The 13,480-nt window shown below is 36.7% G+C and overlaps 1 protein-coding gene and 1 pseudogene across 1 annotated transcript in view; both read right to left on the reverse strand.

Annotated features, from left to right (window-relative positions):
• Window positions 1–13,480, reverse strand: part of CHSY3 (chondroitin sulfate synthase 3) — a 286,560-nt gene that overhangs the window by 42,912 nt on the left and 230,168 nt on the right. The gene's annotated exons all lie outside the window — the stretch shown is intronic.
• On the reverse strand, window positions 8,344–10,288 carry LOC111530571 (annotated as a pseudogene).

Genomic DNA, 13,480 nt, shown 5'->3' on the forward strand with positions numbered 1-13,480 from the left:
TAGTCAAACTTTCTAATAAAGTTATTTTTCATTCTTTGTGAAAAAAAGTAATAAATACTTTACAAAACTTGGAAAATATTTTAAAAGTTGTCAAATACACCCCTGATCTAAAATCACATGAGAGCCATCATTTTTATATACTTACTTTCAGTCTTTTTGTATGTATTTGTACATAGTTGTGATCATAAGACATATGAAATTTCTTAGTCTACTTTTAAAACTAGCTATTTCAAATAGTCTATAAACATCATTTTAATGGCTGAATAAAATTTTCAAGCATAATTCATATTTTAAAAATTACTATAATTTTACATTTCATTAAAGAAACTTGTATACAGATACTGGTGTTTTTAACCAATAAATGCACAGTGGCAAATCTGTCCAATTCTGAGAAAGGTAGCTGACCCTTGTTATACCAGAATTTTAGTCAGTAATGAAATTCTCACTCTTTAGATACTCAGTCTCATTTAATATAATAATCTCTCATAATGGGTTGCCACCATATGTTGATATAGTTTGGATGTTTGTCCCTGCCCAAATCTCATGTTGAATTTTAATCCCCAATGCTGGAGGTGGGGCCTAGTGGCAGGTGTTTGGATCATGGAGGCAGACCCCTTACAACTTGGTGCTGTATTTGTGACAGTGAGCTCTTGCTCTGAGTTCACACAAGATCTGGTCTTTTAAAAGTGTGTGGCAACTCCCCTCCTCCCACTCTCTCTTGCTCCTACTTTGCCTTCTGCCATAATTGTAAATTTACAGAGGCCTCCCCAGAAGCAGATGTTGGTACTGTGCTTCCTGTGCAACCTGCAGAACCATGAGCCAATTAAATTTTTTTCTCTATAAATTATCCAGTTGCAGCTATTTCTTTATAGCAATGCAAGAACAGCCTAATATAGAAAATTGGTACCAAGGAGTGGGATCTTGCCATAAAGATACCTGAAAATGTGGAAGCAACTTTGGAATTGGGTAACGGACACATCAATAAATGGTGCTGGGATAACTGGCTAGCCATATGAGGAAGATAGAAACTGGACCACTTCCTTACAACATATACACAAATCAACTCAAGATGGATTAAAGACTTAAATGTAAAACACAAAACTATTAAAACCCTGGAAGGTAACCTAGGCAACACCATTCTGGACATATGAACAGGCAAAGATTTCATAATGAAGATGCCAAAAGCAATGGCAACCAAAGCAAGATTGATAAATGGGATACAATTTAAACTAAAAACTCCACACAGCAAAGGAAACTACAAACAGAGTTACCAGACAACCTAGAGAATAGGAGATAATTTTTTTCAATTTATGCATCTGACAAAGTTCTAATATCCAGCATCTATAAGGAACTTAAACAAATTTACAATAAAAAAAAGAAACAACCCCATTAAAAAGTGGGCAAAGAACATGAACAAACACTTTTCAAAAGAAGACATACATATAACCAATAAGCATATAAAAAAGCTCAACAGCATCACGGATCATTAGAGAAATGCAAATCAAAACCCCAGTGAAATACCATCTCACACCAGTCAGAATGGCTATTAATAAAATACCAAAAAATGAGAGGTACTGGCCAGGTTGAGGAGAAAAAGAAACATTTATACACTATTGGTGGGAGTGTAAATTAGTTTTAACCATTGTGGAAAACAGTGTGGTGATTCATCAGAGAGACCTGAAAGCAGAGCTACCATTCTACCCAGCAATCCCATTACTGAGTATATACCCAAATGAATACAAATCATTCTATCATAAAGACACATGCATGTGTTCATTGCAGCACTATTCACAATGCTAAAGACATGGAATCAACCTAAGTTCCCATAAATGATAGACTGATAAAGAAAATATGGTACATATACACAATGGAATACTACGCAGCCATAAAAAGAATGGGATCATGTACCTTACAGGAACATGAATGGAGATGGAGACCACTATCCTTAGCAAAATAATGCAGGAACAGAAAACCAAATAACACATGTTCTCACTTATAAGTGGGAGCAAGATGATGAGAACACATGTACATATAGAGGAAAACAACAAAAACGGGGAACAGTGATGAGAACACATGTACACACAGAGGGAAACAGCACCCTCCAGGAGGATGAAGGGTGGGAGGAGGGAGGAGATTAGGAAAAATAACTATGGTTGCTGAGGTTAATACTTGGGTAACAAAATAATCTGTACAACAACCCCCCATGACATGGGTTTACCTGTATAACAAACCTGCACATGCACCTCTAAACTTGAGGTTTAAAAAATTACTTGTCAACATAAAGGTAAAAATTGTAAAAAGCAAAAAATGAAATCAAATAAAAGGGTGTATTATCTTCCCCCTACTCGCTCTCATTCCGGCTTTTCCATGTGACATGCAAGCTCCCACTTTGCCTACTGCCAGATTGTAAGCTCCCTGAGGCCTCATTAAAAGCTGAGCAGATGCCCAGCACCACGCTTCCTCTATACCTACAGAATCCGGAGCCAATTAAATTTCTTTTCTTTATAAATTACCCAGTCATAAGTATTCCTTTACAGCAATGTAAGAATGGCCTAATACACATAGGCTGTTAAAATGCTTGATGTTACAGAAGTTGAAGACATCTTTAACTGGAAGTTCATAAAAGGAATGTCATTTTCTCGTAATGTTAAGGCAGGCATTTAATCTTTCGTTGACTCAATTTCTAATTTTTTATAAAAGGAAACAAACGTATTAACTAACATAAAGCAACGATGCAAATTAGCAGTGGTATTGACTACTTGGAATAAATAAAGCTCAGTTGATACAATCACAATTCACATATGCTTTAAAGACTTTGGCTCACAATTCTACATCTGTATCCATGAAGAATGATATCATGGCTGGCAGCCTTCACATCTAGATCATAGTCCAAGATCTGATATGGAACGATGCTATTTATACAAATGCTTTAACCTTTTAACTTCTTTGGATCTCAGATATATCATGTGGAAATAAGGTAAGCAGTACTGCCATGAGATAAAAACATATGAAGGCCTGGCACGGTGGCTCATGCCTGTAATCCCAACATTTTGGGAGGCTGAGGAAGGCAGATCACCTAAGGTCAGGAGTTCGTGACCAGCCAGGCCAATGTGGTGAAACCCCATCTTTACTAAAAATACAAAAAAATAGCTGGGCATGGTGGCAGGCACCTGTAATCCCAGCTACTGGGGAGGCTGAGGCAGGAGAGTCACTTGCACCCTGGAGGTGGAGGTTGCAGTGAGCCAAGATCCCACCATTGCACTCCAGCCTGGGCCACAAGAACGAAACTCTGTCTCAAAAAACAAAACAAAACAAAAAACAAATGAAAATGCTTGTTTTTTTTTAAATTAACACACTATAATTTTAGATATTCATGGGGTACAATTTAATGTTTCAATATGTACGTATAATGATGAAATTAGGGTATTTAGTATCCATTACCTTAATGATAATATAACTAAAATGCTTGTTTTTTTTTTATTAACACACTATAATAGTAGATATTCATGGGGTACAATTTAATGTTTCAATATGTACATATAATGATGAAATCAGGGTATGTAGTATCCATTACCTTAATGATAATATAATTAAAATGCTTGTTTTTGTTTTTTAAATTAACACACTATAATTGTAGATATCCATGGGGTACAATTTGATGTTTCAATATGTACGTATAATGAAATCAGGATATTTAGTATCCATTACCTTAATGATAAATGCATTTATCATTTCTTTGCGAAGAAAATATTTTAAAAAGCCTATCTTCTGTATTTCATAATATATAATATCTTACTGTTAACCATTTAGTGATGGTTAATTCTACTATACAATAGAATACAAGAACATATTTTTCCTATCTAATTGTAACTTCTGCCTATTAACCAGCCTCTCCCCCTTCCTCTCCCTTCCCTCTCCAGTCTCTGGTAATCCCTGATCTACTCTCTGGTATGTTTCATAACATCATTTTTTTTAAGTTTCCACATATGAGCGAGATCATGCAGTATTTGTCTTACTATATCTTGCTTATTTCACTCAACACAATATCCTCCTGATTCAACCATCACCTGGCAACATGAAGGATTTCATTCTTTTTTATGGCTAGATAATATTACATTGTGTGTGTGTGTGTGTGTATGTGTGTGTGTGCGCGCGCGCGTGTGTGTGTGTGTGTATATATATATATATATATCTCACATTTTCTTTAACCATTAATCTATTGTTGGACACAGGTTGATTGTATATCTTGACTATTACAAATAGTGCTACAATAAACATGGGAGTGTAGATGTATCTTCAACATACTGATTATATTTCCTTTGGATATATATTAAAGAGTGGGATTGCTGGGTCATATGATAGTTCTATTTTTAATTTTTTGAGGAATCTCCATACTGTTATCCATAATGGACATACTAATTTACAGTACCACCAACAGTGTTTAAATGTTGCCTTTTCTCCATATCTTTGCCAATACTTTTCTCTTGTCTTTTTAATGATAGCTATTCTAACTGGAATGAAATAGTATCTCATGGTGGTATTGATTTGCATTTCCTTGATGATTAGTGATGTTGAACATTTTTCTTTTCATGTATTCACTGGTCATTGGTATGTCTTCTTTTAGAAATATCTATTAATATCATTTGTCCATTTCCTTGATGGGGTAATTTAGTTTTTTCACTGTTGTTTAAATTCCTTATATATTCTGGATATTAACCCACTGTCAGATGTATAGTTTGCAAATATTTTTCTCCCATTCTCTACATTGTCTCCTTACTTTGTTGTTCCCTTTGCTGTGCAAAAGCTTTTTAGTTTGATGTAATCTCATTTGTCTGTTTTTGTTTTTACTGCCTGAATATTTGAGGTCTTGGTTTAAAAATTCTTGCCCAGGCCAATGCCATAAAGCATTTCCCCTTCTTGTAGTTTCATCATTTCAGGTTTTACATTTAAGTCTTTAATATTCTCCTTAAAGTCTAGAATTTGTGTTGATTTTGTGTATGGTGAGAGGTAGTGGTATAGCCTCATTCTTCTGCATGTGGATATCCAATTTTCCCAGTAACATTTATTGAAGATACTATCTCTTCCCCAACGTGTGTTCTTGGCACCTTTGTCAAAAATCAGTTAGACATAGCTGTATGAACTATGTTTGGGCGCTTTATTATGTTCCATTGGTTTATTTATCTGTTTTTATGCCAGTACCACAGTAGTTTTGATGTTATGGTTTGGATATGTGTCTCCACTCAAATCTCACATTCAATTGTAATCCCCAGTGTTGCAGATGGAGGCTGGTGGGAGGTGACTGGATTGTGTAAGTGGTTTCTCATGAATGGTTTAGCACCAGCCCCTTGGTGCTGTTCTGATGATAGTGAGTGAGTTGTCATAAGATGTTGTTTAAATGTGTGTAGCACTGCCCTTCCCTCTCTCTTCCTCCTGCACCAGCCATGTGAAGTGCCGGTTCCCCCTTTTCCTTCCATCATGATTGTAAGTTTCCTGAGGCCTCCCCAGAAGCCAAGCAAATGCCAGCATCATGCTTCTTTGTAATTGGCTTACAGCCTGCAGAACTGTGAGCCAATTAAACCTTTCTTCTTTATAAATCACCCTGTCTCAGATATTTCTTTAGAGCAATGAGAGAAGGGCCTAATACATTTGATTACTATATTACTGTATTACTATATTACTATATTACGGTACTGTATTTTGAAGTCAGGCAGTGTGATGACTCCAGCTTTGTTCTTTTTTTTCACGATTGCTTTGGCTATTTATTTGGTGTCTTTAGTTCCATAAAAAATTAAGATTTTTTTTCCATTTCTCTGCAGAGTTTCATTGGTATTTTGATAAGAATTATATTGAATCGGTAGTTTCCTTCAGGTAGTATGTACATTTTAACAATATTATTTCTTCCAACCTATGAACGTGGGGTTTCTTTCCACTTAATTGTGCCTTCTTCAATTTCTTTCATCAATGTTTCATAGTTTTTACTGTAGACATCTTTTATTTCATTGGTTAAATTTATTCCTAGATACCTGACTTTTATGCAGCTATTGTAAAAAAAATTTTTTTACTTGATAGTGTAATATTAGTGTTTAGAAATTCTACTGATTTTTGTGTGTTGATTTTGTATCCAGCAAATAACCATATATTTGTTGTTTAGTACCTTTTGGGGGGAGGGGGATAAGTACCAGGAAACTGGAGTCAGCCATCTTGCTCCACTTGGAGTTTTAGGAAGATTTTTCTGCATTCTAAAGTACTATTATTTATATCAAAAGTCATTACATGGTTTTTAATTGGTAAACATGGAAATACTTGTGAATATTTTCTGCTTGGAAAGATATATTTATAGAAGAAACACCTCTTAAACCCTTTAAGCATAGAAATCTAAGGCTACCCACAAATCATTACAATCAATCTCTAGACACCCTCAGATTGAACGACTTAATAAAAAGAAGACAGCATTGTAAAGCTGAAGTTTGCCACTCTGAAGTTTAATATTTACTTTTTCCTGAATATAAAGTAATACCTTCATATGCACTCAGTAAAAGTATACAATTGATTCAACTACTTTGGAAAATAGTTTGGAAGTACCCAATATAGCTGAATACATACATACATATATATATATATATATATATATATATATATATACACACACACACACACCCTATGGATATGATTTCTACTCCTTGGTATGTAAAATAAATATACATATGTTCACCAAAAGACACGTCCAACAATTTTCAAAGTAGTGATAGTATGCAATGGCCCCAATAGTAGCAATAACCCTGAATTAGAAATGGCCCAAATATCAACCAGTAGAATGAACGAATCAAGAGAATGAGCAAACCATTGCTCCATGCAACAACACAGATGACGGCAAACATAATTTTGAGTGAAAGAAGCCAGATACAAAATAGCACTTACTATGTAGATGCATGTATTTCAATTCAAATAGCATAGATTAATTTGGCCTGTCTTAGAACTCTGGTCCCTTAGTGGCTTTTAAAAATCCCTTTGTCTCATGGTCTGCTTCTTTTTCCTAGTAAATTCAATAGTATGTCTTGTAATCACAACCTACTCTGGAGGGTTATTGCCTTTCTATTTCAAATGATGAACTCAAACTACTTCTATTAGACAAGTTGTGATAATGATCAAACGAAAGAAAAAGTCTGGAGAGATAACTAGCTAGCTCTTTATGGGTAAGGCAATCAGTAGGCTTTTATCCACACACACAAAAAATTGTCTGTTGTAATTAAAGATTTATATTTTGGAATAGATATACTGAAATGCCAGCAATGCACTTTCATGAGAAGATAGCATTAACAATATCAATGTGTTAAATAAAGCCATAATATACTTCCATACTCTTATAGAAGAGAGAATGAAGAACGAGTAGCAGATACATTATTAATGTCTCTTTAGAGGTGGCTCTCTTTCCTCTGGCTCGCTCCTCCTTTTAACCATCTCCTGTGTTCTGATTAAGGGAAATCTTCAAGTTCACCCATACGGGATCCTGACTCTGCCCTATTTTCTGAGGCTTGGTCCTTTCAGTACCACTGAGCACTCACTAAGGCAGCTATTAAGGTGAAGACCATGGATTCTCTGATAATCACTGCATATGTACACTCTTGAGTTTCAAAGTACTCTATGAACACCCCCATCTCCTCAGTAGATACTGACTACTGAGTATCTACTAGTATGGTTATGTGAAAACCATATTATTGACCGGGCGCGGTGGCTCAAGCCTGGAATCCCAGTGCTTTGGGAGGCCGAGATGGGCGGATCACGAGGTCAGGAGATCGAGACCATCCTGGCTGACACGGTGAAACCCCGTCTCTACTAAAAAAATACAAAAAAACTAGCCGGGCGAAGTGGCGGGCGCCTGTAGTCCCAGCTACTTGGGAGGCTGAGGCAGGAGAATGGCGTGAACCCGGGAGGCGGAGCATGCAGTGAGCCGAGATCGCGCCACTGCACTCCAGCCTGGGCGACAGAGTGAGACTCCGTCTCAAAAAAAATAAATAAATAAAATAAAATAAAATAAAATAAAATAAAATAAAATAAAATAAAATAAAATAAAATAAAATAAAATAAAATAAAAAAGAAAACCATATTATTATAGAATTTTTTGGTGCCAATTTTAAATACAGTTTTTTTAAGACATTACATTTTCCAGTTACAATACAGTACTTATAAAGTGCAATGTTATGTACCTCCCCTGTGCACATGTTCCATATTCAAGTATTGAGATTGGTTGGTAGTTAACTATAGCAGCTTAACTTTAAGACAGCCACAGAATTTGCTCCAAATTTGAGTCCTTCAATGTTTTAACTGTGTGGAACAATGCGACATCTATATTCGGGTTGACTTAGTCAACCTCTTCAATGGGGGCCCTGGAGAAGTTCCAGCAGAGAGAGGAGCTCCGCCATCAGGGAATCCCCCAGACATTCCTCCTGGTGTGCCTCCTGTACTCTGGTACAGCTTGGTAATTATGTGACCGCAGACTTTCTCCAGACTTTGATGTTGAAATTCTTCCTTCTTCTGCATCTGATTCTTATCCAGCCATTGATAATTTTAATACCCTTATCAAGAATCTTCTGTTTGTGCTCAATGTTAATCTTGCCTTGAAGTTTCTCATCTTCAGCAGCTGCTTTCATGATGAATACATAGCATTCAACTGAATTCTTGGGTGACATCTTGTCCTTCTGCTTCTCATCTTCAGCTCTGTATTTCTCAGCTTCCTGGATCATACATTCAATGTCTTCCTTGCTCAAATGGCCCTTGTCATTAGTGATAATAACTTTGTTCTCCTTTACTTACTCTGGGCCACAGAAGAGACACTGAGGATGCCATTGGCATCAATATCAAAAGTGACTTAAATCAAAGGAACACCATGGGACACAGGAGGAATGACTGTGAGTTCAAACCTGCCGAGCAGGTTGTTGTCCTTAGTCATGGTACTCTCTCCTTGATAAATCTAAATAAACACACCACGCTGGTTGTCAAAGTACATAATGAGGTCTATGTCTGCTTGGCAGGAATGGTGGGATTATGCTTAATGAGGACAGTCATGACTCTACCAGCAGTTTCAATACCAAGAAAAAGAGGAATTGACAACCAAGAGCAGCATATCTTGAACATTTTCAGATTTGCTTTCACATAGGATGGCTGCCTGGACAGTTGTACCATAAGCAACAGCCTCATCAGGCATGATACTCATTCAGCTCATTTTCATCAAAGAAGTCTTGGAGAAACTGCTAAACATTCGGGATACAAAGAGAACCATGAACCAGGACAATAACATGGACCTGTGACGTGTCTAGTTAGGCATTTCCAAGGACTTTCTCTATTGAGTCTAGAGTGCCACGGAACAGGTAAGCATTCAATTCTTCAAATAAGGCATGGGCAACGGAGGTATTGAAGTCAATTCCTGCACAGAGAAAACAGATCTCAATACTGGCCGGGGTGCTGGAAGAGAGAGTATGCTTAGCACATTCACAAGAAGTATGGAGGCATCGGACAGTTCTTTTGTTCTCACTGATGTCCTGCCTGTGCTTGTGCTTGTGCTTGTGCATGAACTCAGTAATAAAATGGTTGACCATTCAGTTGTCAAAGTCTTCTCCACCCAAGTGGGTGACTATGGCTGTAGATATAATGTCAGATATTCCATTCTAAATGATGAGGACTGACACATCAAAAGGGCCACCTCCCAGGTCAAAGATCAGCATGTTTCTTTCAGCTCCAACCTTTTTGTCTATAAGCAGTAGCAGCAGTGGTTGGCTTACTGATAATTCTAAGTACATTGAGACTAACAATTGTTCCAGCATCTTTGGCAGCCTGTTGCTGAGAGTCATTAAAGTAAGCTGGCACTGTGACTACAGCATTGGTAACAGTCTTTCCAAGGTAGGCTTCTGCAATTTCCTTCATCTTTATCTGAACCATAAAGAACACTTCCTCTGGATAGAAGCTTTTTGTCTCTCCCTTGTAGTGTACTTGGACCTTGGGCTCATTCACCACAACGAAGGGGTGATGCTTCATATTAGACTGGACAACAGCATCATCAAATGTCCATCTAGTCAGACACTTGGCATCAAAAACCATGTGGTTAGGGATTCACTGCAACTTGATTCTTTGCGGCATCACTGATCAATCATTCGGTATCAGTGAAGATGACATAGCTTGGAGTGGTTCTGCTTCCCTGATCACTGGCAATTATCTCTACTTGTTCATGCCAGAAAATACCCACACAACAGTTGGTAGTGCCAAGATCAATACCAACTGAAGGTCCTTTAGACATGTTTGCTTGCATATAGTCACGGCATGGATTGCAAAGACACAGGAATCCCAAAAACTGTCACAATATTCCATGAGCCATTATAGGAATTTTTAAAAAAATGCTTCAAAATTCCATCACTGCACTTGAATTGATAGCCAAATTTAGCTGTAGTAGGAAGTGGTTCTACTTTTGAGGTAAGATCTATTATTCGAGGTAAGCTATTATTAACAAAATAATTGGCTAAAAATTTGTTTTAAAATCATACTAGTAAGCAATCTAATATTGTAGAAGCCGTAAAAATATTTGCTTTTGTTTCTAATTTCTCCACAATAATCAATACCTATTATAATGGCAGCTCTAATGATTATTATGAATATTCTTCACCATATTTTAAAGGTAGAGTATTCAGAGTGGAACTGTATGGTTTTGATTTATGTTGTAAAATCCCAAGAGGGCAGCCACATGTTCTAATTAGCAGCATAGAAGAAAAGAATTTTAACTTAAAATAAAGCAGCTCCTATTCTCAAAAAATTGCTTTTGTTCCATCTTTTAACAAAGTGTTTTTCTCCTCTTTTATGAGTGACAAAGATGTAAAGTTATCATACATACTCTAATCTGGAGCTCACATAGACTTCATATCCTGCTAAAGTGTGACAGAGCCCACACTGCTTGCCCTGAGCTTCCGAACTTCATATGATGAGAAAAAACAATCACCTGTTGTAATTTCTACTTCTGTCTTCAAGGTTCATTCCAATGTGTCTTGCTCAACAGACCTCCTTGGGCCAATTTCTACCCTTGGCTGAACTGATGTTTTAGATGATGTTTCAATCAATGATGGACTGCATATATGGTCAGTGGTCTCGTAAAATTATCATGGAGCTGAAACATTTTTATTGTCTAGTGATATAATTGTTGTAATGTTGTAGTGCAACAAATTAACTTTTCTACATTTAGATACTTTCCTTTGCCTTACCGTTGCCTATAGTATTCAGTACAGTAACTTGCTATACAGGTGTATAGCCCTAGGAGCAATAGGCTATACAATATAGCCTATGTGCGTAGTAGGTTATACCGTCTATATTTGCATAAATACACTCTACGATAACCACACAATGATGAATTCACCAAAAATGCATTTCTCAGAACATATTCTCAGAATGATGCATTCACGTAAGGGACACATGACTATATTATTTTTAATAGTCTCATTAGTGCTCTACTTTAACAAAAGGGATTTGAGTCCAACCTACTGGAACAGTATGAGCTCTTCAGTTAATATATTCTTATCTCATAATTTATCACGACTTTAGCAATATTTTGCTGATTGCTAAATCAGATTAAGGGTTTATTCTCTATGTGGCCTCTATTATCTTTATATCATCTTTGCCAATTCCCAGCTTCATTTTAGCTCTTGAGCCAATACTGCTTCTGGGCATAAAGAATGAAATGTATTCTAGGATAAAAATTCAGCAGTCTTGGCTCTCTGCCATTCTTCTAGTGTCAGCTTTCTATCTAACCTTCTTGCCTGTAGTCCACCCCCTGCCATTTAACTGGCTTCAGTTTCACATTTCCCACTAGCTGGCTGGCCTCTGAGTTCCCTACATCTAAGCCACACCCATCACCAGAACCATGTGGCCCTGTGGTCCTTCCAGGCTTGCTTCACCGACATTTTGGGTAAAGCCCGCCTACCCTGTATGACCTACCTTGCTGACAGCCTACGCCTACCTCTGGTCACAGCCTGCCCTTAGATGCCTGAGGAGATGTGTCCTTGGTTGGCTAGATATTGTCCTGGTTCCTGGTGGCTGGCTCAGCCCTTGAATGGCCTCCTTAGCCCAGCTGTGCCTCTTTTGCTCCACGCTTCTGCCCAAGGAGCTTCTATTCTTAAACAATATCTGTAGCAGGGATTGGTAAGCGAGAGTTACAAAATTGCTATGTCTGCTCTGCAGAAATTTTGTTTGAATTATTATTTTTTTTTTGTATTTTGTATTTGTATTTTTTGGCTAGCCCAATATTAACATACAGAGTTCTCTTTCTCTCTCTCTTTCTCTCTCTATCTCTCTCTCTCTCTCTCCTCATTTCCTTCCTTCTTTCAATTGGCTACCAAATTTACAAATAAAAAAATTTCACATCAAAAAACCAAAAAACAAAAACCAAAAACAGACTTCCAGCTGGCTTGTAAGTTGTAACAATGTTGGGTCCACATTGCCATACATCAACATTCTTGACTCCTAAAATTGGGCATAAACTCTCCCCAGATGTTACAGTTGCTACTGTAAACAACTATCTTCCTTCTCACACCATAGCCAAATTTTCAGGATCTTGATCATCATGTTTGTTCTGTTGCTTTTTTCACACGGAATATTTAAGAGAAAAATATTTAAATTTTATATCTAAGATTTAAGTTAATATATCCTTTTACTGTTGACTCTAATAAAAGTAGGAAAATAGACAGTTGACCTAGATACATGTTAATAAATAAATGAGAGTATATCTTTTAATGAAAGAGAAGACATTCTCAGATGTTTAATGTGCAACATTTCTGATATACCCTCAGTTAAACTCACACATTTGTATTATGCCCATTGTCGTTTAAGCTTTTAACCAATATATATAACTAGCGCTTCAGGGAAAAAGGATCAGGATGGCAAAATGATTTAAAACCAAGAAGATATACTGAAAATACTCAGATATTTAGTTAGAAAAGAGAAAACTTAGAGGGTCATAATAATCTTCACATACCTGATGAGCTGTCAGAAAAGAAATGAACATTTTCTGTGTGGTTCCACAGGACTGATAAGGGAAAAGAGTTGTAGGAAGATGTATTTTGGGTGTATTAAATAGCATGGAAAATGACAGGATACAAGATCTCCATTCCCGGAGATGTGCAAACAGAGTCTACAAAACATCTAAGGAATCTAATTTTCTTTCATCCATAAATGTCTCATTTTTAAATAGTAAAAGACAATATATTGAGAGGAGTGATTTTTTTTCTTGGTTCTCTCTGAAGACTAGAGATTTATATGTAAGGGAAAATACAGAAAGAACAAAGGTAGGAAACAATTTTGAACATTTGATATTGTTTGGAGCCAGTGGACACAAGAAACCCCTAACAATTTTGAAGGCACATGAGGCCTTTTAAGTCTTATTGAGCTTTGAGAACCTGAGATTAAAATAGGGAAGAAGTAAACAGACTCACTTATTGATGATGATCTG

The sequence above is a fragment of the Piliocolobus tephrosceles genome, chromosome 4 (assembly GCF_002776525.5).
Source record: "Piliocolobus tephrosceles isolate RC106 chromosome 4, ASM277652v3, whole genome shotgun sequence".
Classification (NCBI taxonomy): domain Eukaryota; kingdom Metazoa; phylum Chordata; class Mammalia; order Primates; family Cercopithecidae; genus Piliocolobus; species Piliocolobus tephrosceles.